Source organism: Mustela erminea, chromosome 3, assembly GCF_009829155.1.
Source record: "Mustela erminea isolate mMusErm1 chromosome 3, mMusErm1.Pri, whole genome shotgun sequence".
In the NCBI taxonomy this organism is placed as follows: domain Eukaryota; kingdom Metazoa; phylum Chordata; class Mammalia; order Carnivora; family Mustelidae; genus Mustela; species Mustela erminea.
In genome coordinates, this window is record NC_045616.1 from 1,764,371 (window position 1) to 1,791,306 (window position 26,936).

Consider the following 26,936-nt stretch of genomic DNA (forward strand, 5'->3'; position numbering starts at 1 on the left):
CGCAGTCCCTGGGGATGCAGGATCTTTCGCTTGTACCCAAAGCCAAGGCAGTGGCAGCTGTCTTGGCGGCTCCAGACCTCCATAGAGGTTCCAAGCAGCGATCGCTCACTGGGATTTTCCCTTTGGCCTGGGCTGGGAGTGCCTGGTCTTTTTGGGTCTAAGAGCGCCCAGTTTGCGCGTGCCAATTTCAGGGGAGGCTGAGGTTCGCTCGCGGGTCTCAGGCTCTGAGAACGGGGCGCAGGTTGGAGAGCACCGGGCTGAATCTTCACGCATGTCTCTGGGAAGAGAGTTTGGTACAGACTCTGAAACAATGGTGTGTATCAAAGGGCACCGGCTGGGCCTTTAATCCTCTCTCAGGGGCGTATCTCAGGGTCTACAGCAGGGCTCCCGTGTTCTGCCGCTGGTGTGGCTCCCATCCCCTCACAGGAAACTGACCCCAGTTGTTCTCGGGCATGCTGGCGGCTTAGGGACCAATAGCTGGTTTTCTCCGCCCCACTCTCTCTGCCTCAGCGCCAGGGGAGGCTGTCCTGGTACCAGGGACTTAAGCCCCTGTTGCTCGCTGTCCGGATTCCCACAATTCCCCCCCCCACCCCCGAGATGCTTTGCTCTTTTGGAGTGCTTTCAACCAGTCTCCAAGTTAATGCTGGTCCCCAGATGCAGGGCACTCTCACTTGTATTGGGGTATTACTTTCCAACTGGTCGCCTCTGGTGGCCCTCCCCCTTTTGTTTATCTTCCTATATCAGTTGCAGTTCCCACTCCACTTTACCTGCCCACTGGCGTCTTCTCCCCCTGTAGAGATCCAGACGTGTGTAATTCTGATCTCAGGCTGATTTCATGGGTGATTGGAGTTCTTTGGTAGGTAACCAGCTCACTTTGGTGTACAAGTTGAAAAGGCACCTCCTCCTACTTCCCTGCCATCTTGCCCCCCCCGATTATAGAATTTTAAGAATTTTTACAGTTTAAAACCACACAAATATGCACCCACACAAATATTACACTTTGTGTTCCAGATCTCTTTATACTCTAAGAAGTGTTTTTTTTAATGAAAGTATACATTGAATATTAAGTACTATAATTAAAATTCCTAATACATTAAGGTAATGCAAACTATGTACTCTTTGTCTCTTTGGTAGAATCTTTTATGTAAACACTTGAAAAGACTTGAAATTTTATGTAGAAATCCAAGAAGGGAATCTGCAGATATTTACAGTGATTAGGACCCACAGGGTGCTCCTTGGACTATATAAAAGTCCTTTTACAATCATGTAAACTTTACATAAGTGCTGGCTATGCAAACTAATACTTTTGTTTTGAAAAACATTCTTATTGTAGGCATACACATTTAGGTATGATCAGGCAATTTTTAAGAGCTAAGGTTGGCTTTATGTGGCTAATGCATTCAAAGTCCTCCTGGGAAAATTAATTTGGTAACCTAGATTACTTGTTTTCTTCCAGTTGAATAAGCAAAGTCACTGGTGGAATATCCAGCAATTTAGATTATTACAGGGTTCTTGAGAAAGAGAAAGTAATTCAATTTTTCTTGTGAAACCTCTTAGGGTGACTTGTGTTTATAGGCTCTTGAAGTCTAATGTATGATATATTAAACCTCTTCCAGGAAAGCCAAATTCAAGAGGCTCTTAGGTAAATCCACTTCCTTTTCACACCTTTGTAAATGATCAGTGTTTTTGTGTGATCAAGAATGATTTTTTGTTCAAGGATAGTTTTGATCAGTAGTCATGAGAGTGTAGGACTTAAAAATATGTGTGTCAGTGGAAAATTCCATATTATTTATGTTAAGAGGACATTTCCCAACTCTATCACTAGGTCACTGGCCCAGGCTTGAATAACTCATTTCATAACTCTGTGATTTTCTTTCTTTATCTTTTAATAATGATAAGTAGTTTTAAAAGTCACATGTTCTATACATTTACAAATAAGTAAATTTATGAGTAACTTTATGAATCAGGCTTTCTCAGTATTTAATTTTCAACTCTAAATATAATCATAGGAATAAAGGTCCGCAAAACACTAATGCATATTGACTTAAAGAGATCGAAATACAAGGGTGCCTGGCTGGCTCAGTGGGTTAGGCCTATGCCTTCAGATCAGGTCATGATCTTAGTGTCCTGGGATCAGACCCCACATGGGGCTTTCTGCTCAGCAGGGAGACTGCTTCCCTTCCTCTCTCTCTGCCTGCCTCTCTGCCTACTTGTGATCTTTCTCTATCTCTCTGTTAAATAAATAAATAAAATCTTATAAAATTTAAAAAAAAGAGATGAAAATGTATCATTCATTTTGAACTTTGACAGCATTTTGGAGATTTTACTCTTTATGTAGAATATGGACATCCATGATATAAATAACACAGGAGATAATAATATGGGTGTGGCTTTGCAAGCAAATCTCCTAGGTATGGACACTTTGCATTCGAAACAGAACACAAATTCAATTTTATTTAAAGGTTTTGAGAGATCATTTTTATCAGACAATCTGTGCAAGTGACATGGGGTCAGGTGAAAATATAACAGAGCCAGGATGTCTGACAAAATAGAAGAATATGTCCAATTAAATAAAGTGTAAAGCCCAAAACAATACTATTTGTATTTTAAAGATGTTTTTGCATATATTTTACCTTCTACTACCTATATAAAATATCAATCTTAATAACATTAATTTATTATTTATCTTCCTTTTTCAATTTTGTTTTTGTGTGTGGGGGTGGGGGGTGGAAAATACTGATCCACATTTATTTCATATTCCATACTTCAAAATATTTAATGTTTGAGGGATAAGAAAGGGGATGCATTTAGATAGATAGATGATAGATAGCTAGACAATAGATAGATTGAAGGATGATAGATTAAAAATATGATTATCCAAGTATATAATTTTATGTTAAAGTCACTCAGAATCCGTGCACCGCAATTTTATCATTGAAGAAATGTCAGCTCAAGAGATAGAGGCCAGGATCAAATGAAATTTAATTCTGGAGTATATTCTGACATATCCCAGTTATCAACTTATCTTTCTACATTTATTTTTATACTTTATCCTCTCTTTCATGTAGGACTTGATCAAGATTAAAATATTGTTTAATCTGACTTTTTTTATGTTTGCTATAAAGCCATCATCATAATGTTTTTGCTACTTCTTTCATCCTATATATTCTGAAATGTAAATGCCAAGATATCAAGTTTTTAAGGAAAATTTTAAAATCGAAGAGATTGAAAATGACTTGCAAATAGGCTCAGTATTGGTTATTTGTTGTTCTCTCACTTGATAAAACCAACATAAAGAGAAAAAAATAAGTTACTTGGATTTATTTTTAACCTAAGGAAAAAAAAATATCTTCTTTACTTTGGGCCTTGATATATTCAAGGCTGATATTCAACAGTTGAATATATTTCCTTGTCATATTCAGGTTTTTTTTAATAACATATCATGATAGCATATCAGAACAGAACAACATGAGTAATGCATGGTATCAAATAACAGATTTGATGTGCCATTCACTATTTATATTCTGTGCTGATTTTTTTTTCTCTTTGAGAGGTGAATAATACTAACTACATCAGTGTGAACCTCATCATGTATATTTATTTTTATATAAAATACATGTGTAGTAAGAGTGACCATAATTTTATTTGTAATTTCAAATATTATATCTTTTATTTGTCAATAATTAAATTATCAATATAAATTTTATCCTGTTGAAAATGGTTTAATATGTGATACATTAAATCTGAATGTCATCTATAAAAAAATGCCTTTCCACCCTTTCCTTTGCAGTTTATCAAAGGCAACATATTATTTAAACATTAAATGCCCTGCACACATTCAGTTTCCTGTTGTAGGTTTTGTACAATAATCTTGGACTTCCAAACATGGTGTCATATCCAGGAAAGCACAGGTAAATCCAATTTGAAACTTTTGAATTTTTGGAAAAAGCTTTTGGAAAAGTTTTGTGAAAATTTTCCATTATATTCTTTGTTATAGAAATTTATATTTTTATCTCTTTATTTAGCAATTTGATCAATTTAAATTAATTTTTGTGTATAGTTTAAGGTCATGGTTTGATTTCATTATTTTCATGTGGATATCCAGATTTCTCTGTAAAATTTTTTGAAAAGACAATCCCACTGAATGATTTGGTAAGTCTTGAGAAAATCAGTTGACCATATATGTGAAGTGTTTATTCTGATATACCTATTTTATTAGTTTGTATCCATGTTTATGGCAATACTACACTGATTTTATTATCATAGTTAATTTAGTAAGATTTTTATCTGGAAGAGTGAGTTATGTAATTATTTCATGATTGTTTTGGCTATACAGGGTAAGTTGAGGCTTTATATTAATTCTAGGATCTATTTTTTATTTCTGCAAAATCCTCATTTGAGATTATTATAGGCATTTCATTGAATATACAGTTTGTTTTTGGTAGCATTAATATCTTGACAATAGCAAGATGTTCAGCAGTGAATGAACACAGACTGTTATCTTCTTCATTTATTTGTCTTTTCTTCAACTTCTTTCAGCAATGTTTTGTAATTTTCAGTGCACAAATTTCTCCCTCTTCTAAAGTTTATTCCTAAGTGTGTTAATAAAAGATTTATGGAACCCCTACTCTGTTTTGAAGAGGAAAAATATTATATTGATTTTATAAAAATATAATAGAAACAGAAAGTAGAAAAAAGAAATCTGCACATAGATGAAGGTAATAGTAAGCAGTAAAGGAGAATAAAACACAGTTACATCAGATCTGGTGCTTATAACATCCAACTTCATCAGCTGCGGAAGGCTGGTGGAGACAGCCAGGCTGGAGTCTGGATTGAGAGTCCTAGGCAGGAGTTTCCTCCCCTCAGGTAAGATTTCCAGTTGACCATCACCATAACATCTGTATTTATAAGGAACATGAGGGAGTCTGAAGGTAAAAATTTGTTTCCTATGTGCAGTTTGGAGAGAGCTGCATTCCTTTGTTATCATGTCTTTACATCTTCAAGGAGCCTGGGCTCTGTATGTTTTCCTCCCCTCATGGATTCCATTCCTGGGGGCCAGAACAACCTGGAGCCAGAAGGCATGATAGGCAATATTTATAACTCTTGTCATCCAGACCAGAAGGACGACTTATGACCCAGAGGCCTGCTAATATGAACTACTCAGTCTCCCAAAGTCACTTATGCAATGTGAGTCTCACACACAAGATTCTTTAGCCTGCTTGTGTACGTGTAGATCTGGGTGGTTGCTTATGCAGGACAAATCACAGAAATTTCCATCTATACAATATACTAAGTATTTTATTGTTTTGGATTGTATTGTAAATGCGACTTACATTTTTTAATTTAAATTCTATTAGTCCGCTTATAGGACATCGTTAGTTTCTGATGTAGACTATAATGATTTCATGTTACATATAACACCCAGGGCTCGTAACATCACATGCTCTCTTTAATACCTATCACCAAGTTATCCCATTCCCCCCACTCACCTCCCCTCCAGCAACATACAATGAAAAGTATTATTATTATACATTATTTTATGTATAGAAGAGATTTTGTGTAAACAAATTGTGTTTTGTTAAGATTATTTTATTTATTTATTTGATATAGAGAGAGATCACAAGCAGAAAGAGAGGCAGGCAGAGAGAGAAGGAAAACAGGACCCCTGCTCAGAAGAGAGCCTCATGAGGGGCTCAATCCCAGGACCCTGAGATCGTGACCCAAGCTGAAGGAAGACTCTTAACCCACTTAGCCACCCGGGCACCCCAACAAATGGTTTTGTATCTTGAAACTCTACTAAATTTGTTTACTTTTTCTAATATATTTTTGTAGACACTTTAGAATTTTCTACACATAAGATCATGTTTGTGAGCCAACATAACTTTACTTCCTTATTTCCAATTTGTTTTGTGTTCGTTTGTTTGTTTTGTTTTTTGTTTGTTTGTTTGCCTAATTGTTCTGGTTATACTTTCAGTATGTTTTATATCAGTTTAATTTTATTCAAGTAATGTATGAATACGATGTCAACAACCCATTAAGTAAAACAAGGGTCCCATTACCCACCCCTTCTGATTTTCAAGGAAAACATTTCATATTATTTTACCACTTTTTTTTCTATTTACACATATTTTCCACTTATATGTTTATCTTTAGTAAATTCTAAATAACATCTTTTGATTCATCGCTCTAGCCAAGGAGGATGGAGAAATTCCTTCAGCACATATAATTATCTCTGACACATTTTTTTTTCTTTGCTCATCATTTCAAAATATTTACATCCCATATTTTTATTTAAGTTCAATTATCCAAGGTATAGTACATCATTGATTTTTGATACAATGTTAAATAGTTCATCACTTCAGTATAACAGAGTGCTCATCACATCACAAACCCTCCTTAATGCAATCACCTTAATGGCCACCCTTCTACCCACCTCCCTTTTTGCAACCCTCAGTTTGTTTCCCAGAGTGAAAAATCTGATATGATTTGTTTTCCTCTCTGATTTTCTTCCCATACAGTTTTCACCACCACGCCCCTATTGTCCTCTGGCCCATTCTTTTTGTTCCACGTATGAGTGGAACCATATGATAATTGTGTTTCTCTGATTGACTTATTTCACTCTGTATAATGCCCTCTAGTTCTGTCCAAATCAATGTAGATTCATCATTTCCGATGGCTGAATGATATTCCATTGAATATATGGACAGCATCTTCTTTTATCCCTTCACTTGTTGAAAGGTATCTCAGCTCCTTCCACAGTTTGGCTATTGTGGACATTGCTGTTACGAACATTGGGGTGCACGTGCCCCTTTTTTTCACTACATCTGTATCTTTGGAGTAAATACACAGTAGGACAATTGCAGGGTCATAAATTCGCTCTGTTTTTACCATCCTAAAGAAACTCCATACTGTTTTCCAGAGAAACTGTACCACCTTGCATTCCCATAACAGTGTAAGAGGCTTCCACCTTCTCAACATCCTTGCCAACACTTGCTGTTTCCTGTCTTGTTAATTTTAGCCACTCTAACTGGCATAAGATTGTATCTTATTGTGGTTTTGATTTGTATTTCCTTGGTGGCTAGTGATGTTTAACCTTTTCTTCATGTGTCTGTTAGGCACTCATATATTTTCTTCTGAGAATTGTCTATTCATGTCTTCTGCCCATTTATTTACCTTCCATTAATGGCAAGGTTAATGGTATTTTACACCAACTGTATATTGCTAAGACACCAAAAATATAAGTCGTTGTAAAACCTGATAATTTAGGGACACTTTAGTGGCTCAGCAAGTTAAGTATTGGCTTGTTTTCAGCTCAGTTCCTCATTTCCCAGTTTGAGATCAAGCTCCATGTGGGTCTCTGTGATCAGCGTAGAGTTGCTTGACATTCTCTCTCCCTCTCCCTAAATGCTTGTGTGCTCTCTTTAGTAAATAAATAAATATTTTAGAAAAAAAACCTGATATTTTACTTACCATTTGCATTTATAGAATACTATTCCCTTGTTATTTATCTCTCATCATTGTTACTATTATCTCTGTCAAGATATATTTAGGACCATGTGTTTATAGGCAATGTTGAACATTTTTAGAAAATAGTTTCAAGAAGACATTCATATTGTCAAGAAATTTATGCCTGTGGGACTCAGTTGAGTGAATGCCTTTGGCTCAGGTCATGATCCTGAGCCCCAGTATTGAGTCCCTCATTGTGCTCCCTGCTCAGTGTGGAGTCTGTTCCTCCCTCTGACCCTCCCCCTCTCATGCTTTCTCTCTCTCATGCTCTCTTTCTTGATAACTCAAATACATAAATAAATTCTTTAAAAAAAAGAACACATCTTTCAATAAAATATTTTTCATGTTTTTGTCTGTATTCTGTTTATGATATTTAAATATGGTGGACCATATGTATACTTTTGAAAAACATTTTCTTTTGATAATAATAATTACATAATTATTTTGGTTTATGTATTTTTTTAAGATTTATCTTTATTTATTCAACAGACAGCACAAATAGGCAAAGAGGCAGGTAGAGAGATAGGGGGAAGCAGACTCCCTGCTGAGCAGAGAGCCTGATGTCGGGCTTTATCCCAGGACCCTGAGATCATGACCTGAGCCTAAGGCAGAGGCATAGCCCACTGAGCCACCCAGGCACCCTGGTTTATGTATTTTTAAAATGACAATGCGCATATATAAATATTAATTCTTGAGTTCTATCTTCTCAAAATGACAATCTTTCACGTTTTGTTGCTTCTTTGGAAACTGTGGTACTTTTATTTCTTCAATATGTTTTTAAATTTTGACTTAATTTTTTATCATATATATATATATACACACACACACACACAATTACACACACACACACACACACACACACATATATATATATATATATATATATATATATATATATATATATATATATTTGGCAAGAACACTTCATTTTATCTGACTTATACCTTTATTTATCTAATGGTATTTATATTGTGAATTGATAACATTTCATACTTTTGTCCCCATATTTCTTTCTTTCTTTTATTTTTTTAATTTTTTAAATTAAATTTATTTATTTTCAGCAAAACAGTATTCATTATTTTTGCACCACACTCAGTGTTCCATGCAATCTGTGCTCTCTATAATACCCACCACCTGGTACTGCAACCTCCCACCTCCCACCACTTCAAACCCCTCAGATTGTTTTTCAGAGTACATAGTCTCTCATGATTCACCTCTCCTTCCAATTTCCCCCAACTCCCTTCTCCTCTCTAACTCCCCATGTCCTCCATGCTATTTGTTATGCTCCACAAATAAGTGAAACCATATGATAATTGACTCTCTCTGCTTGACTTATTTCACTCAGCATAATCTCTTCGAGTCCTGTCCATGTTGCTACAAAAGTTGGGTATTCATCCTTTCTGATGGAGGCATAATACTCCATAGTGTATATGGACCACATTTTCCTTATCTTTCTTTCTTTTAAATTTTTTTTCAGTTTTCCAAGATTCATTTTTTGTACACCACACCCAGTGCTCAATGCAATACCTCCCCTCCTTAATACCCACCACTAGGCTCACCTAAACCCCATCGCCCCCTATTCCAAAACTCTCAGTTTGTTTCTCAGGGTCAACAGTCTCTCATGGTTTGTCTCTCCCTCTGATTCCTCCAATTCACTTTTCCTTTCCTTCTCCTAATGTCTTCCATGTTATTCCTTATATTCCACAAGTAACTGAAACCATATGATAATTGACTTTCCCTGCTAGACTTACTTTACTCAGCACAATCTCCTCCAGTCCTGTCCATGATGATACAAAAGCTGGGTATTCATCCTTCTGATGGAGGCATAATATTCCATTGCATGTATGCACCATATCTTCTTTGTCCATTCATCTGTTGATGGGCATCTTGGCTCTTTCCAATCTGGTAATTGTTGCCATTGCTGCTATGAACATTGGTGTACAGATGGCCCTTCTTATTATTATGTTTGTATATTTGGGGTATTTACCCCAAAGTAGTGTAATTACAGGGTCATAGGTTAGGTCTGTTTTTAATTTTAAGGAATCTCCACACTGTTTTCCAAGGTGACTACACCAACTTGCATTCTCACCAACAGTGTAAGAATTTTCCCCTTTCTCCACTTCCTCTCCAACAAATGTCATTTACTGTCTTGTTAATTTTGACCATTCTAAGTTGTGGAAGGTGGTATCTCAGTGTGGTTTTGATTTGAATCACTCTGATGTCCAATGATAATGAACATTTTTTCATGCGTCTATTAGCCATTTGTATGTCTTCATGTCTTCGGCCCATTTTTTTTTTCATGTGATTATTTGCTTTTTGAGTGTTGAGTTTGAATAATTCTTCATATATCTTGGATATCAGCCCTTAGTAGTGTCATTTACACATTTCTTCTTGCATTCTTTGGGTTGCCTCTTTGTTTCATTGACTATTTCCTTTGCTGTGCCAAAGCTTTTCTGAGCATATGAAACCTACTAGAGAATACTTTCTGCTTTTTCCCATTTTTACTCTTACTTTTTTTGTATGATTGAGAGTGTGAATATGTCTCCCTCTGTGTGCACATATGTATGCATATTCTTGTTTTGTGTTGGAGACCCCCTAAAAGCATGGTATCATTTGGTGTAGGATAGTATTTAAGAGTAAGATACTACAGACTGTGTGGAACTTGTTCACTTATGATGTCAATGGGGAATTTCTCATCCCACCTCCAAGAGAGCCTCAGGCTGTTATTTCCTTTTTTTTGCCACTTAAGTGACTGATCATTCCTTTATCTAAAATCAGTTTTTCAAATGGTCCTGAAATATTTTCTCTCTCATTGGGACGTTTGACACTTGTTCTATTTTGACTTATATATACTCCTTACCATTATGATTTTTTTAAGATGGAGAAGTGACAAATATATGTGATTAAATTCACACACTGATCTAAATTATAATTTTAAATAAAATATTTTACTTATATGTGGAACTTAAAAAACAAAAGAAATTATTATAGGACCAAAAAAAGACACAGAGGGAGGCAATCCAAGAAGAAGATCTTACTTATAAGGAAAAACAAGATAGTTACCAGACTGGAGGTGGATGGGGCAATGGATGAAATAGGGGATGGGGATTAAATGTACACATGTTATGAGGAGCACAGGGTGTTCTGTGGATAAGTTGAACCACTAAACTATACACCTGAGACTAGTATTACACTTTATTTTAAATAAATAGAATTTAAACAAAAACATTTAAAAAGAAAATAAATGAAAAAATGAGTAAGACAAAGTACCATAAAGTACTGTGTATCATTTAATTATTAGAAAAAGAGAGAGACATAAAACAAATGCTATTTTGAAGAACTCTGGCAGATTTGTGAAACCTACCATGAGTATGGTGTTTATATAATTAGTTGAAGATTATCCTTGAGCTGTATCATTCAGAAACTGGTTGGGAAGTCAGAAGAGAATTATTTTGTATAAATAGTCCTTGACAATAAGGATTCATTGATGAGTATTATATGCAACTAATGAATCATTGAACACTACATCAAAAACTAATGAGGTATTATAGAGTGGCTTCATGAACATTAAAAAAAAAGATTCATTCATGATTTCAGAACAGATGAAATAAATAATTTTACCTGATTTCAAGGATGTTTGACTAGATGCTACTGTGAAAAGAGGATTCAAGAAGGAAATATTGCTTCTTAACAGAAGCTTCTTAACAGTTGCTGGAGCTTTAGATTTAAGTCATAGATATAAAAGGAAATGATCCTTTATGGGCCATGAATATTCTTAACTTATTCTTAAATTATTATATCATGTTTTATATCCTAAATTATTCTTAAAATAAATATATAAAGTATGCATTAAAATTTATTTTCTATTCAAATATTTTGAGTAAACCTCTGATTTGGCAATACTGCAATCATGTACAATAGTAATACTTATCCTAATGAATTCTTAATATATATTCATATACTTACATACATGTATATACACACACAAACACACATATAGTGAGAGAGAGAGAGAGAGAGGGAAAGAGAGAGAGAGTTTTTAAAATAACTCCAAAGAATTCTTAGAAAAGATATAGGCTATTAATTTTTGCATCCTTATTTTAATTTCTGGTTCAAAAATAAATTATTTTTGTTTTTGTTTTGTTTTTCTAAAAATAAGAAAGTTCATTTACTCATATGAGTTGTAAGATTTTCAACAATACAGTTTGACTAAAATTATAAATTCTATATATCCTCTTGTTCCATCTTTAATTTGCTTTCTTGTCTCTTTTTAGGAAAATTCTATCAATGTTCTATGGAAAATTGTACTCAAACAAGAGCTGATTTCATCCTATTGGTGTTGTTCCCACCAACAAGAATTAGTGTATTCCTCTTTATTGTCATCATTCTTATTTTTCTAATTTCTATGTTTGGCAACATGTCCACGATTCTCCTCATCTTCCTAGACACCCATCTCCACACACCCATGTATTTCCTACTCAGTCAGCATTCTCTCATTGACCTAAACTATATATCCACCATTGTCCCCAAGATGGCATCTGATTATCTCTCTGGCATCTGATTATCTCTCTGGAAACAAGTCTATTTAATTCGTTGGATGTGGAGTTCAGAGTTTCCTCTTCAAGGCTTTAGCTGGTGGAGAAAGATTACTATTGGCCTTTATGGCTATGATTATTATGTGGCTATTTGCTCTCCTCTCCACTATTCCATTTGAATGAGCACAAAAGTATGTGTGCTGATGATAATAGGATCTTGGATATTGGGCTCAGTCAACTCCTGTGCCCACACTATATACACACTATATATATCCCTTATTGTAGATCCAGAGCCATCAACCATTTCTTTTGTAATGTTCCAACCATGTTGACTCTGGCCTGTGTGGACACCCAGATCTATGAGTACACAGTGTTTGTGAACACCACATTTCTCCTTGTGTTTCCTTTCACTGGCATTGCATGTTCTTATAACTGGGTACTCCATGCCATCTGCCGCATGCAGCCAACAGAATGGAGGAAGAAGGCCTATTCTACCTGCAGCACCCACCTCACTGTGGTGACTTTCTACTATGCACCCTTTGCTTACACATATCTATGCCCAAGATCCTTTCAGTCTCCAACAGACGACAAGGTCCTGGGTATCTTCTACACGATTCTGACCCCAATGCTCAACCCCATCATCTACAGCCTGAGAAACAAGAAAGTTATGGGGGCCCTGAGAAGAGTGATTCAGAAAGTCTGCTTTGTAAAAGTGTAGACACATTTTTCACATATGTACCCAATATTGATTATAAGTCCATTCATCAGTATACAGTAACTAAAATATTATTTTATGCTTAGAGTGGAAGGACTAAAATGAGAAAAATAAAAGAAAATCATGTATGGACATGTATGAACATGTATTTGTCCATACTCATGTACAGACAAAATTGTTCTGCAAGTATCCATAATTATGAGCCTTTTTTGTCCTTGTTTTTGTTTTATTTTTTTTATAAGTTTCAAATGCACTCATTTTTTGCTAATATGTTCTCTATGAAAATGATTCTTAGTCATGCAGAAATTAAAATGGAAACTGTCTAAATGAAGTTTTCATTATAATACAAGTTCAAATATTTTAAATTTATTTTCAAATACAGGTAAACATAAAAATAAATGCTTCCTTAATATGTAGATATAAATGAAAGTCAGCAAAATTCTTGATTTTCTCATAGTAGACTCATAACTTATCTGTGCCAATTACTACCTTTTCTTCAATTTAGGGTAACTTAGCTTTAGAAAGATTAACTGAGACTTCACCAGGGATTTTAAAGTTCTTACATCATTTTGAACAAAATATAATAATTTTGTAATCCTTTTAAGGAGATGAATCCTAGGAAAGTGATTCCATATTAGGTATTCCTAAAGAAAGGTGAAATGACTTGGATCTGCCAGCATAGATTAAGAAACTGTGCAGTCAATTATAAGCTGAATGGGTCAAAAATTTAGTGTAGTTATTAGGAATTAAGAATGTCAGGGATGGGGCACCTGGTGGCTCAGTGGTTTAAAGCCTCTGCCTTCGGCTCGGGTCATGATCCCAAGGTCCTGTGATCAAGCCCCACATTGGGCTCTCTTCTCATCAGGGGGCCTTCTTCTTCCTCTCTCTTTGCCTGCCTTTCTGCCTACTTGTGACCTCTGTCTGTCAAATAAATAAATAAAATTTAAAAAAAAGAATCTCAGGGACAATCCCCACACTGTATATATATATATACAGTAGTCACTGACATCCTGTGTTAGATCATGTCTGTCACATAATATTTTATTTTTCATTCAGTACATTTCATAGTTTTATTGAAACAGTTTGGGGAAACTCAGCATCTGTACACTAGTTTTATTCATTGATAAATTGCATATCAAAACTAATACCACTGTTAAACCAAACAATAACCTCTCAGATTAATTGAGCTTCCTGAGTAGATTGCTATTATTGTTCATCAGTGGTAAGTGAAGAAACAGTCCTAACTTTCTTAGGTTTGGTAGAAAGGAGACATGCCACACCCTGCATAATTTACAGCGCAGTGCACACGCACACACACATATGATACTACATGTCCAAAAAAGCAAAAAGTTAAACTATATATATATATATATAATCACAATTAATTTCTATTCAATGCAATACAAATGACAAAGAGTATTTTTGTCTCATAATTTCATATATACTTAACAATACTGCACTCTTCTGTCATGTCTTTATTCTGTGGCTCACTTTTCTCCAAATTTATTTCTACAGAAATATATTATCTTAAAAACGTTATTTTTCTGCCTATAGACTTGAAAATGTTGTTAGTCATTGCTTATAAATAATAAACTGCAATTAATTTTTACTGAATTTTAATTTTGAGAAGAGCCTTTAGGTTTATGTTGCTAAAGTTATTTGAGTATTTATGCATGGTGAAAAAATTGGGCTGAATGTCAGATGCATGATATCCAAATAAAAATTTTTGTACAGGTAGATTTTATTTTTCTCCAGGAAACTTTTCCTAAAATCATTCTCTGCTAAGTCAATTTCAACCCATCAATTAATACATAAATCTCAACTTGCTACTACATAAAAAACTAAGGATGTATTGTATAGTGACAAACATAACATAATAAAAAATAAGAAAAGATGTAAATTTAATTTTAATGAATCTTTTCTAATTTCTGATAATCTATGTTCTTTCTATAGAATCTGGAAGCCAGGGGCACCTTGGTGGCTCAGTGGGTTAAGCCTCTGCCTTCAGCTCAGGTCATGATCTCAGGGTTCTGGGATCAAGCCCTGCATCAGGCTCTCTGCACAGCATGGAGCCTACTTCCACTTCTCCCTCTGCCTGCCTCTCTGCCTAGTTGTGATATCTCTCATTCTGTCAAATGAATAACTAAAGAGTCTTAAGAAAAAGATTCTGGAAGTCACTTTGTATTTCCAAAACTCATTCATTCATTTTACCACAGTGTATTCAATGAAAAGAAAAACTGTAATGTTCTTTTCTATCTGGTTTCCAAAGACTTATATAAAATACATTAAATTAAATTATAATATACATATAAATTAATTATGTATAATATAATTATATAATCATATAAATAATTATATATAATATAATATATTAATCATATAATCACAACCATATTTATATAATTATAATATAATAAATTAATTATATAATCAGATAATTATATGTGATCAATATAATTATCTGATTATATAATTAATTTATTATATTATAATTATAATTTTTTATTATATAAAATAATTATTATTATATGATTATTATATATCATTTTAATTATTATTATATATAAATTACTATAATTTCATAATGAATATATGTTAATTGCATACAAATCATACATAATTATATGATTAATTATATATTAATTGTTTTATATTGATTGATTATTTAATATGTTGAATACATTCAATTAAATATAATAAATTATTAAACATTATATTATATATTTCATTATTATACTTATATAATAAATATAATAATCTATTTTATTATATTTAATATTATTCATATTTTTAAATTAAACACATATGATTTATTATAAAAAATACTATTAAAAATAACAATATAATAATTTTTATTATTAAATATATTAAATACTAAAATGAATTAGATATTAAATTGTTAAATATATTAATCAAATAATATAAATCTATTGTAAAATTTTATTGTTTTATATGTAGTAATGATTATATATAATCATAATTATATATAATCATAATCATAATAAAATATATTAATTATGTAATAATAAAAATTACATATAATTACATATGTCGCTTTATGATTATATAATTAATATATAATTATTAATATTATTATATATTTCTATAATTATATATAATATATGATATATATGATATGATATATATGCTATGAAATATAATATAATATATGAGTATTAATAATGTATCATATATAATATGTTCTAAATCATATATAATTATATATAATTTAATTATAACATAATTAAATATAATTATGTTATTTATATATAATTCATATTTATATATTATGTACAATAAGATATATCAATATGCATTGAAATATCAATATATTGTTATATTATATTTTAATAATTAGTAACTGATAATTAATATTATATATTAATATTATATATTAATATTATATATTAATATGTATGTTACTATAGTAAATATAGTTACTATAGTAACATACATATTAATATATCACTATATATTTTATATATGATATAAATGATATATTTTATATATGATATATATGATATGTGTAATATTATATATCATATATAATCTGTGTATATTATATATACACATGTATATGTGTATATACACATACGATATCTGTGTATATCACATATTATATATAGTATATGATATATTATATTATATATAATTATATTTGTTTTTATTATATATTTAATTTATATATAATTTAATTATACTCTAATTATACAATTATGAAGTTATATTAATCGAATATTATTTAATTAATATAATTGAATCATGGTATGATTATTAATTCATTATAATAAAAAAATGAAAATATTTATTTTTATTTATTATTTACATAATAAATTTATATAATAAATAAAATTATACGTTTATGTTGTAGATATATTATTTTTTATATGTATATCTGTATATTATATTTTATATTTTTAAAATATATATAAATATATATATTTGTTATTTATATATATTAGTTTTTTATATCATAAATAAAAATAAATTATAATTTATAATGATAAATTGATTTATATTAATAAAAATGAATTATGATTTATGATGATAAATTAATTATTATTTATAAATATAAATTAATAAATATAATGTGATTTAATTTAATTCTTTTAATTATACTCTAATCATAATATGATTGAATTATATATGATTCATGCATATATAACGTAGATATGAATATATAATATATGATGTATTTCATATTATATATAAATATAAATACATATAATCATATATATTATATGCATATATGTATATAATATATTCATGATGTATTATACATGTATAATATACATATATAAGATATATATCATATATATCATTTATCATTTATGTATGATATATATGATCAGATTATATATGATATATTGATATTATATATATTATATATAATAATTATGTAATGATATATAATTTTAATCATACATGATTTAATTATGTATCATTAAATCACATATTATGTTTTATAATATCATATATACATATGTATATATATAATTATACAATATAATTACAAATCATTATATATATTAATACATAATTACATATTATATATCTTATATAATCTTATATATAATCTTATATATATATCTTATATAATATGTAGTTATTTATTTATATATATTTATATATTAATATATAATGATTTTTAATTATATTGTATATAATCAAATCATAATATATGATTTAATTATATGACTTAATTAGTATATAATTAATTAATATATAATAATTAATATGTAGATTATATATGATCAAAATTATATATAAGTATATAATTATTACATATAACTATATTATGTATATATTACATATATTATATATCTATATTTTCTATATTATATATTATTATATATCTACATTTTCTATATTATATATAATATATATTATATAATTACAATTATGTTATGATATATATTAGAGAATATATATTATAGAATTATATAGAATTATATATAAATTATATATAAAAATAATTATATATAATTCTATATATAATTAAATTTTATCAGTAACATATTAATTTTAAATATATTAAAATTTTCTATATCCTATATTGTTTATAAATCTGTGGGCATTGATTTTGAAATGCCACAGCACTTTTTAAAACTCTAGAATTTGGATTATTTTATCAAATCTAATAACTTCCCAAAATACATTATTAAAATGATAATGTGTATGCCTTTCTTTTGTGATAATTTACTGATAAAAATTATTGCTGAAGGGATGCCTGTGTGGCTCCGTTGGTTAGGGGTCTGCCTCAGCTCAGGTCATGAACCCAGTCCTAGGATCAAGTCCCATATCAGGCTCTTTGCTCAACAGGGAGACTGCTTCTCCCTCTGCCAGCTGCTCCCACTGCTTGTGCTCTCTCACTCTCACCAATAAATAAGTAAAATCTTAAAAAAAGAAAAGAAAAGAAAAGAATAGAAAAAAAAAACCTACTTCTTAAGCTACATAGCATTTCCTGAACTGGATCTCCAGCTAGACAGTTAATAAATTTTTTTAATGATGCAGGAATGGGCTTTGAAATTTCAGCTCACACTCCCCCTAGAGTCATTGTTTACCAGGCGGGCTTCTTTTCTCTCCTGGCTGTGGCTCCTTCCACCATTGTTGCTATCTCTGCAGTTGTTGCTGTCATCATTACTCAGGAAACTCCCAGTCCCAGTACCAACAGAGCTACTCCCCTGGGGTCCCGTGGCACCCTGAGCAAGATCATTGTGTTCTTTTTTTTTTTTTAAGATTTTATTTATTTATTTGTCAGAGAGAGAGAGAGAGCAAGAGCGAGCACAGGCAGAGTGGCAGGCAGAGTCAGAGGGAGAAGCAGGCTCCCTGTGGAGCAAGGAGCCCAATGTGGGACTCGATCCCAGGATGCTGGGATCATGACCTGAGCCGAAGGCAGCTGCTTAACCAACTGAGCCACCCAGGCATCCCGATCTTTGTGTTCTTATGAGGAGGCCAGGGTGACTGCTTTCTGAGCACACTACCTCAGTCCATGTGTGTATGTGTCATTGCTGGGCCAAAATCATATGCCAATGCTGCCCTCAGCTCCTCTGTTCACATATGTACACAGACAGAAAATCATTAAGAACTTTAAAATGGCAAAAACACGGCATTAAGCCAAGAAGAGAACCTTTGTAAGTCTGGGACCCTGTGCAGGACACAGGCCACACACTCATGAGACAAGCCTTGAGGAAGTTAGAATGAGTGACTAGGAAGAGATTGTTATCATGCAAACCAGGAAAATAGAGGGAATGTCTTCTTTTTGTCAGTGCAATCACTGAAAATAATCTGAGGGTTTCTGAAATTTGGCAGAAAGGCTCCAAACTGATCCCTTATCTCTTACAGGCAGTGAATAATGGAGAGAATCAGGAGACCATGATCTGTCATAGTCCTTGATATATTATGGCCTAAAGGAAGCCACATCATGTTTCTGGTCTTAGTTTGATTCAAAGTAAATGGAGACATGGTACTTGATATTTTCAGTAAATGCTTCATATGGAGCACAATAATGGTTCTACATTTCTAGTTCCTTGGCTGAGTAACCCCTGTAGTAGAAAATAGATTAACAAGAGAAGACCAAACAAAAGATTAATAGCACATTCTATCTCTTGTATATGGAGAGACTGAGAACAACTCAGTAATACCCTGAAATTGTCCAAGCCATTACTTCAAAACCCACCTTCAAGAAGTGGTGCAGGGTGTGCATGTGAGCCCACAACTGCTCAAGTCCCAAATACACATAGAGAAGTGGTGCTGAAAAGTCCCTGGTACTCCCTGTGTACTTTCCTGGGAAGAATTGCAGTGGGCATACACCGCAGGAGTTTGTGGAGTTTGGCAAACACAAAAGTGGTTGTCCCGGAGGGTTTATTGAAGAGGGGGTCCATTCTGGGCCAGAGATTCGGACATGACCATTTTTATTCTCATCCTCTGACGTCCAGAAAGTATCCAGTGAACAAAAGCCATAGAGGGGACTAACTTATATTGAGCTCATCCCCTTGACAATTGTGGGACAACTGCACCCCAACAAAGACATTTGAGAAGCAACACAGGAGGCCCCTCACCCAAAAGACAGATTGGATGAACAGGTGGACAAAAACTGTATGGATTCCACAAGACTGTAAAACTCTAACACCAGCGGAAAATAATATATTGAGATTGAGATGTTTCCTCAAGATTCATTTATCTTTCAGGCTAAAATTTTCAATTTCTTTCTTTTATTTTAACTTTTTTCCCATTTCAAATAGATTCTTATTTTATCATATATGTCTTTCAGTTACTTTTTTACATCTACATTTCATAGATATAAGCTTGATTTCTGACCTTTTTCACACCATTAAATTATATATAAGGGTTTTTGTTTGTTTGTTTGTTTTTTTGCTTTTCAGTTTGGGGATATAGTATCCTCTATAACACAGACAAAATATCATTCAGGAACAAGTGGATAACCTTGCTTTGTCCCCCCCTTTTATGTTTTCTTTTTTGGTTTTGTTTCCTTTTTCTATTGTGACTTCAGATTTGTCTAGGATGTATTTTGCTTAGGTCATGGTTGATATTTTGGACTCTGCTAATCACTCACCCATCCTTCACTGGGAAAAATGACTAAGTAATTCACAACAAAAGAAAGAACAAGAAGCAACTTTCTCTGCCACTGAGCTAATTACGATCAATATTAGTAAGTTGTCAGAGATGAAATTCAAGATAGCAACTATAAAGTTAATATCTAGGCTTTAAAAAGTGTAAATGACACTATAGAATCTCTAAGGGAAGAAATGAAATCTAATCAGGCTGAACTGAAAAATGTTATGAATAAGATGCAGTATAAACTGGTTGCTCTAACAGCTAGGGGCAATGAAGCTAAAAGAGAACAAGTGATCTAGAATACAGGATAATGGAAAGTAACCAAGTTGAGGAAAAGGGAAAAAGACAACTAATATCCCATGAAGAAAGGCTTTGAAAATTTAATGATACCTGGAAACTAACCAATGTCAGAATTACTGGGGTGCCTGAGGGAGTGGAGAGAGAGATCTTGAAGGTATATTTAAGGACATCATAGCTGAGAACTTCCCTAATCTGAGAAAGGAAAAAAAAAACATTCATGTCCAAGGCAAAGAGAACACCTCCCAAAATCAATAAAAATAGATTAACAACAAGACATATAAGGATGAAGTTTGCAAATCTTAAAGAAAAATAATATATCCTCAGAAAAGTTAGGTTCCTTACATAAAAAGGGAGGGATATAATAATAGCATCAACATGTGTACAGAAACCTGACAAGTCATAAAGGGCTGAAAGATATATTCAGGATACTAAATAAGAGGAACATGCAGCCAAGAACACTCTATCCAGCAAGGCCATCATTCGGAATGGAAGGAGAGAGAAAGAACTTCTACAAAAGGCAGCCATGCAAGAAATATTAAGGGCTATATTGTAAGGGAAGAGAGACCCCAATAATAACATAGGCCAGAAAGAAAAACTGACAGTCTACAGAAACACGACTTTACAGGCAGTAAAATGGCACTAAATTCATATCTTTCCATAGTTACTCTGAATGTAAATGAGCTAAATGTTCCAATAAAAAGACACAGGTTATCAGATTTCATTAAAAAACCAAGACCTATCCAAATGCTGTCTACAAGTGACTCACTTTAGTCCAAAAGATACCTCCACACAGAAAGCGAGATGGATAACCATTTACCACACTAATGACCCCAAACAGATATTAATCCTCATATCAGGCAAATTCGATTTTAAACCAAAGCCTGTAGTAGGGATGCATAGGGGCACTATATCATAGAACAGGCAGATTTAACAATTATAAACATTTAAGTCTACAACCTGGGATCAGACAATTATATAAACTACTTAATATACAAAGTAATGAAACATATTAATAACAATACATTAATAGTAGGGAACTTAAACCCTCCACTCACAGCAATGGACAGTTCATCTAAGCAGAAGAGCAACAAAGAAACAAAGAATTTGAGTGACTCATTGGACCAGATTGTCTTCATGGATATATTCAGAAGATTACATTGTAAAGCAAAAGAATACCCATTATTTTCAAAAGCACATGGAACATTCACCAGAATAAATTACATACTGGGTCATGTATCAAGTCTCAACTAATACCAAAAGATTGGAATTATTCCCTGCATATTTACAGGCCACAATGCTTTGAAACTGGAACTTAATGACAAGAGGAAATTTGGAAGGAACTCAAACACTTAGAGGTTAAAGAGCATCCTGTTAAAGAATGAATGGGTCAACCAGGAAATTAAAGAACAAGTTAAATATTCATGGAAACTAATAAGAATGAAAACACGTTGGTTAAAAATCTCTGGGATACATCAAAGGAGTTATTAAGAGAGAAATGTTCTCAAAAACTTTTCAACAAACAAGAGTCTAGGGCCAGGTGGCTTTTCAGGAGAATTAGATCAAACATTTAAAAAATAAATAATATCTATTTCACTGAAGCTGGTTCCACAAAAATAGAAATAGAAGGAAACCTTCCCTATTTGTCCTATGAGGCCATAATCACCTTGAAACCAAAACCAGACATTGACCCCAATTAAAGAGGAGAATTATAAACTGATATCCTTGATCAAAATGGATGTCATAATTTTCACTACTATATGAGCCAATAGTATCCCAAAGTATATTAAAAGGATTATTCACCAAAACCAATCGGGATTCATTCCTGGGACACAAGGGTGGTTGAACATTCACAAATCAATCAATGAAATAGAGCACATTAATAAAATTTTTAAAAATGGCCCTCTCAAATGATGTAGAAAAAACATTTGACTATATACAGCATTCTTTTTTGATTAAAACTCATGAGAGTGTATGGATAGAGGAATCTATCCTCAGTATCATAACAGTAATTTATGAAATGCCTGCAGTGAATATCATTCTCAGTGAGAAAAAGTGAAAGTATTTCCATAAAGTCAGGAGCATGAGAGGGATGCACACTCTCACCAATATTGTTCAAAATCACACTAGAAGTCCTGGCCTCGGCAATGAGAGAACAAAGTGAAATAAAATACATTCAAATTGGAAATGAAGATATCAAACTATCTCCCTTTGCAGAGGACATGATACATATGTGGAAAACTCAAGACTCTGTCCCAAAATTGCTAGAACTCATACAGCGATTTGGTAGCATGCCAGGTTACAAAAATCAATGCACAGAAATCAGTTGCAATGTGACTAAACAATGTGACTAAACAATGTGATGAAAGAAAGAGAAATTAAGGAATTTCTCCTATTTACAATTGCACCAAAAATCATAAGATACCTAGGAATAAACCTAACAAAAGAGGTCAAGGACCTCTACTGTAGATACTACAGAACACTTATGAAAGAAACTGATGAAGACACAAAAAAATGAAAAAAACGTTCCATGTCCATGGACTGGAAGAATAAAAAAATGAAAATGTCTATGCTGCACAGAGATCTACATATTCAGTGTAATCCCTATCAAAATAGCATTGACATTTTTCAGAGAGCTAAAACAAGCAATCCTAAAATTTGTATGGAACAAGATAAGACCCCTATTTGCCAGAATAGTTGTTGAAAAAGAAAACCAAACCTGGGAGCATCACAATGCTTGACTTCAAGCTATATTACAAAGCTTTGATCATCAATATAGCATGAAACAAAAACAGACAAATAACTCAGTGGAACAGGATAGAGAACCCAGTTACCAACCCTTAACTCTGTGGTCAGTTAATCTTTGAAAAAAGCAAGAAAGAATAGTCAATGGGTAAAAGAGAGAGAGTCTCTTCAATAAATTGTACTGGGAAATTGGACAGCCACATGCAGAAGAATAAAACTGGACCATTCTCTTACATCATACATAAAGATAAACTAAAAATGAATGAAGGAGCTAAATGTGAAACAGGAATCCAATAAATTCCTAAAGGAGAACACAGGCAGTAAGACATATGTCTAAAGGCAAGGGAAACAAAAACAAAACGAACTACTGGGACTTATCAAGAAATGAAATGGTCCATCCGCCATTGCTGGTCAATAATCCAGAAATAGCAAAGTTCATCTCCTTGGATGCCACTAACACATTTTCTGTACACATATATTTTCCTCTCATTTAGCTATAAATCAGGGAAATTAGGTTTTGATTTTCCAGTAAAAGGGGAGAGACTGAGTGCAAAAGAATTTGAGATGCTGTCCCTTTAAGGAAGTACAGAAAAAAATTTAACAGAGTTGACGGCTAATTAAAAAAAAAAAGAGAGAGGGGGGGAATGATCAGCAGAAGATTAAATTTTTAAATGAAAGAAAGGAAGATAGAGTTTTGGAAAAATAAACATGTGGCTTTATTTGGTTTATAGAGTTGAAGTCAAATAAGTGTGTGGATAAAGAAGAATCAATTGATGAGAGAAGATAGGACAAAGAGGTGCTGAATTTGCTCTGTGTGTGAATGGATACCAAGAACGTTTCCACACTCTGCTTCTCACAGATCAACAGTGACTTCTTCAGAGATCTGTGTCTTCAGCTCTTGACATTTTTTCTGTGGATCTCAGTACCTCCTCATAGAGGACAGCCTGTTAGATCACAGGTCATGCATTTATGATATCCTTTGCTGGAATGGGTTTAATAAGGGATTGGATATCAGAGAAAGAATACTCTAAGTCCTTTTGGAATAAAAAGTAATTTACCAACAAGACAATGTTGGAAATGGGACATATCTCAGAATGAATGTCTACTGTCACAACATCATCCAAGAAAGATTCACCATCATAAGAACTCACCAGAGACCCTAAAGGTTATCACATTATTCTCGGAGTAATGAACCTATTTACTACTTAGTTATGGGCTGAGAGCTGTGGGAAGTGAAGGTCTGAGTCTACACATGTGGGAATACAAGGGGAAAGACCTGGAAAAGGAAAGTTGCAGAGCAGGCTACTAACTCAGGTTTAAATAAAGTAGCAGAATCAAACATAAAATGCAACAACCATGAACAAATCTTCTAGTCTGACTTCTGACTGTGCTGGTAATATCATATTGGAGCCTAAGAGAAATTATTAATTTACCTGACAATTATATATAGGATAGTTATCAAAAAATATATCAAGACATGGGGAAAAAGGGAAATAATGACACATATAATTATAAATCTCTATTCAAGACTTAAGGGCTGTCTGAGGATATCATTCTAATGTGTAGATATTTTGAAGTTTTATGTACATAAAATTTATGATTGTATACAATTGAAGTAGATTAATATTTAAGTTATTGTCTACATGATAAATATCCACATATAAACTAAAACTATTAATTTAAAGGTAAATTTGGTTATATGGGTGGTTTTCTAAACATTCCTTTAGAGTCTTTATTCATGAGAATGATTTTTATACTGAATTAGAACATGTTTAGTTGTTCCCTAAGGGTTCTATAAGTAAAATAATTATCGTGGACAAGTTGAAAACAACTCAAGAAATAATTTATATAAAATTTCTGCATGTAGTCAAGAAAATAAAAATAAGTGGACCTTGGAATTGTTCATTGTTAAGTACCTGAATGATCTTTGACTAACTGTTTACATTTTCTAAGATGTAATTTCTTCATACTTGAAATAAGAGGGAGATACAAATTGCTGGGGATAAGAGTAAAGTAGATTTTTCTAAAGTACCTTCTAACTCTAAAATTCAAAGTTTTGACAAGAATACAATGAAGTTGGAAGATCTTTGTGATAGGCTAACATCTGACCCAATGATCCCTGCTTGCCATTATTCATGACCTTGTGTGTTCTCCCCTTGAGCAAGAGCTGAATCTTATCTCTTATGATATTAGAATACAGAAAGACTGACTTCCATTTTGTTCTGACTCTCCACCTCTTTCCCTCCTTCCTCATCCTCCCCTATCTCTTGAATGAAGCTAGCTATTTGTTATGAGATATCCCATGAAAAATCACAGAAGTGAATTAAGCTCTTGATCAGCAGCCAGCAAGAAATTGAAGACTTCAGTCCAGCAACCCAAGAGGACTGGACACTTCAGTCCAGCAACCCAGGAGGACTGAACTGAGCTCTGCTGACAACACTTGACTGGACTTGAAAATAGGTCCTTTCCCAGTGGAGAACTAATGAAACTTTAGCACCTGCTAGCACTTTGATCACAACCTTGTTGGAACTCTTAAGGCAGAGGACCCAGTCAAGCTTAACTCAGATTGCTTATGGGGAGAGCGGTGAGGTAATCAATGTTTCCTGTTCTATATTTAGAGAATTGCTACACAGCAGTAGATAACTAATGTGGTCTCCAAAGAGAGATCACTTCTATATTGAAAGGACCAAGAATATCAGATTCATGGAAGGGGAATGAGGAACTCCCATCATGGGCAGAAAGTATGTTCAATTCAAGAAGTATTTCTAATACCACCATATGTTCAAGTAAAGTGGTAAAGGAATTAAAAAAAAAGTATCCCCACTGGGAACCAACTTATAGGCTTTATGCAAACTAATTCAAATGTGACAGGATAATTTATCAAATCTATTCCCTCTTATCCCCTTTCCACTGAGCTAAACATACTTCCAAGCCTCTCCTGCAGTGATCTATCGCTATGTGACTGGACTTGAATTTATTAGGGGAAGGTCAATGAAACACTTTCAGGGTTGGCCCACTAACGTTTCCACATCCTTCCTGGATCCTGCTTGATGCAGATGAAAAGAATGAACTTAGAAGGACTAATTATATACTATACAGTGGCTAAATGAACATAAAAAAATAAAAGAAAAAAGAGAGAATAAGAGAACTTTCTTTGTTCTTAGGCAGAGAAAACCAAATATAATAATAATAATAACAATAACAATAATAATAAAAATCAGTGTTGAAGATCATGAGAAACAAGATGTCAGGAGATTAGGGATCTGATATGTCACTCAAAAGAAAGCCATCTGCCTATCAGCAGTCTATATTTTACTTCAGCAAACAAGAAGTACAGTTCTTTGATTGTAGCCATTGAGCCACTGAGATCTTGAAGATTATCTACTAAAGCAATTAGCATTATCCTAATAAGGCAGAAAACGACACAAGGCTTTATTTATTTATTTATTTATTTATTGGAAACAGTGAACATTTTTAATAAAATTTTGCATTAAATAAAAAATTTCCATTGAAATTGATCATTTCAATGAATATGATCATTTTCTCAAATTTAATATTCT

General features: G+C 32.8%; 1 pseudogene; it reads left to right on the plus strand.

Annotated features, from left to right (window-relative positions):
* Nucleotides 1–11,800: 11,800 nt before the first annotated feature.
* LOC116585525 lies at nucleotides 11,801–12,759 on the plus strand (annotated as a pseudogene).
* Nucleotides 12,760–26,936: the final 14,177 nt, after the last annotated feature.